This window comes from Adiantum capillus-veneris, chromosome 26 (genome assembly GCF_014529385.1).
Source record: "Adiantum capillus-veneris isolate H3 chromosome 26, ASM1452938v2, whole genome shotgun sequence".
Lineage (NCBI taxonomy): Eukaryota > Viridiplantae > Streptophyta > Polypodiopsida > Polypodiales > Pteridaceae > Adiantum > Adiantum capillus-veneris.
The window spans coordinates 71,530,875-71,533,821 of NC_140956.1; positions in this window are offsets into that span (position 1 = coordinate 71,530,875).

The following is a 2,947-nucleotide window of genomic DNA, read 5'->3' on the forward strand; positions in this document are numbered from 1 at the left end:
GGTCAAAATGAGTCCAAATTCAATTTTGAAAAAAAGTTATGGAATCCTTGAGACACTGGGAACACCCCTGTATGATCAAAATTATAGTTGGTCCCTAAAACTGGCATGGAGACATCCTACGCGTAGGATGTCTATATGCTCAGAATTGAACAAAATTTGGTCCAGAGACTCCCCTTGAGTCCAGCAACACAATGGCATACTCAGAATTTCATTTGGACCTAAAAATGGCCTTGTGACATCCTACGCATAGGATGTCTTTTTGCTCAGAATGACTTGAAATTTTCACCCCAGCTTCTCCTCGATGTGTTGATCACAGGTGTGCTCATAGGTTGGTTTGGAGTCCTAAATAAAGCTGGAGACATCCTACACGTAGAATGTCTAAATGCTCAGATTTTGTCCAAACTTGATCCCAATATTCTCCTAGTGCTCAGCAACCCAATGGTATGATCATAATTGAATTTGGATGCCAATAGGTCAAGATTTGGGCTGCATAAGCTTCTAGTGCACTCCAAGAGTAGGATGTCTGACAATTCTTGTCTTTGCTTGGTAAATAGGCCAAACAAGGTCCAAATTCACTTTTTGAAAAAAGTTCTAGAATCCTTGAGACACTTAGAACCTCCCTATATGGCTACAATAGAATTTTGACCACTTTATGACCCTGGAGACATCCTACGCGTAAGATGTCTTTTTGCTCTGTTTCAACTCAAACTTGCACTGTTGCTTCCCCTTGATGTGCTAAACTCACAACTATTTTTACTTTTTGATTCTGACACCTATAGGTTGGTCAAATGATCAAGAATCTATTCCAAAAGCCTGATGTCTGTTCTGATGAATTCCCAAGTCAAATCAACTCCAAATTGGACCAAATTTGCCTAGGAGGCTTATCTAAGGCTATATGACAGCATGGTATGGTCACAGTAGAATTTTGGTTTCAGAATTATGCAGTAGACATCCTACGCGTAGGATGTCTTTTTGCTCAGAATGAACCCAAACTTGGACCAAAGATTGCCCTAGTCTTGAGCAACCCACTACTTAGATTTGAGTTTGGATGTCAAAAGACCCCAAAACTAACTATTCTTGCCTTTTTCAGTCAAAAATGCTAAAGTCTGTTCAATCTTCCTTTCACTGACCCAAATGAGATGAAATTGATTACATGCACTCAATACAACATTTAGAACATGCCTATGGAGTCATTCTATGGTTTGGTCTCAAAATTAGGCCTTGGACACAATTTGGGTAGGATGTCTGGCAAATCTCGTCTTTTGGCTTAAATCTGTCAAAATTTGGTCAAATTTTCACTTTCCAGGTGAAAATAGGGTAGAACCTACCATCTAAACACACTGGTAACCTCAGATTTTCAAAAAAATGTCCAAATCACCTTGTAGACATCCTACGCGTAGGATGTCTACTGCTTATTTTTTCAGTCTGAAGTGTCCCTGATGCTTCGTTGTGCTCTCAGCAAGTGCAAGTATGCTTCACAATTGCAAAAACATGCCAAAATCACTCAATTTAAGCCTTTTTTGAAATTTTACGTTTTCTGACTCCGCCTTTTGGCTTTTGGTCAACAAAAATAGGGAAAATCACCCAAGTCCATATGTTACTAGGGTAAAACCTACCCTCTGAACCCACTGGTAACCTCAGTTTTCCCAAATTCCCTGCCAAAAGTACCCTGTAGACATCCTACGCGTAGGATGTCTACTGTCTTAAAATACAATTTTTTTCTGGCAGTAGTATTCCCTATGCTCTGTAGAGCTCTCAGCAATAATCACAGAAACTTTTGGACTTCAAATCAACTTCCAAACACAATTTACCGTCTTTCCTACTTAGCGTTTTCCACTTCTCTGATGAGCCTAACAGTAAATAAGACATGCATAAAGTACTCTAGATCAGCAATCAAGATATCCTACTTACCCTACTCCTACTCATCAATGTGAGATGGTGATTTTGATGTCTTGGTTGCTTCCTAGCCTCACACGGACTCTCAAGTCAACCTACCACCACATCTACCACTCCAACTCCTACTCTCTACACCCCAATCTACTACTACCTAATACTAACTAAGATGGAAGATCCAGGCTAGACACACGCTCTCTAGACTCCTCCTAAGACCTAGAGAGTCCACCACCCTTTGATCCTATCTAAATGTAAAATAGGATTCTGGCAAGCCAGAGGGACCTCTACCCTCAAGGACTAGTCTCGGTCACCTACTTAGGGCCCTCGTCCCAGGCAACGGCGCCAATGTTGGACGGATACGCCGCGAAGGACGTCAGCATAGCGAGAACTCACCTAACATATAATGTCAACTGAGGACGAAGCTCGACCCGCAGGCACGTGGAAGCAAGAAAAGGGTGTCAACCTCTACTCGACCGACTAATGACTACTTCCTACAGAGATATCAAATCTACATGCCATCGGTTCTGTGAATGTGAGAGTCTCCTATGATGCTACCGCAAGCCAAAAGCCCATTAGATGTTCTCGAAACGTAACGAAACTTGAGGGATATCCTATCAACACCAATAGGCCACTCTCCCTAAGGTCCGTGACCAAAAAAACCTACCCAATACCCTCCGTGCAGAAAACGCGTAGGATGTCTGGCCAGTTTTTGCAGGTCGACGTTTCCAAAAACTAAAGTGCCTAATGTGTAGCTCTACTTGCTCTGATCACGTGGATATGCTGAAATGCAAAAATGGACAATAGTTACTCACCGAAACTCCAAAAGTAGCTCGCGGGTGAATCTGCCAAAACACAAACGAACGCGCGTGATGTAAGCATCAACGCGTAGCTCTCCTCATGGGCAACACACTGCTGCTCTCCGTTTGCAATTCCGACCACCATAGCTCCTGTAGCACACACACACACACTCTCTCACTCTCTTGCAGTCTCTCAACGACACAGAAGATCAGATTATTAGAAGTCTCTTTACAAAGCTTTAGGTTTTGGCTTATAT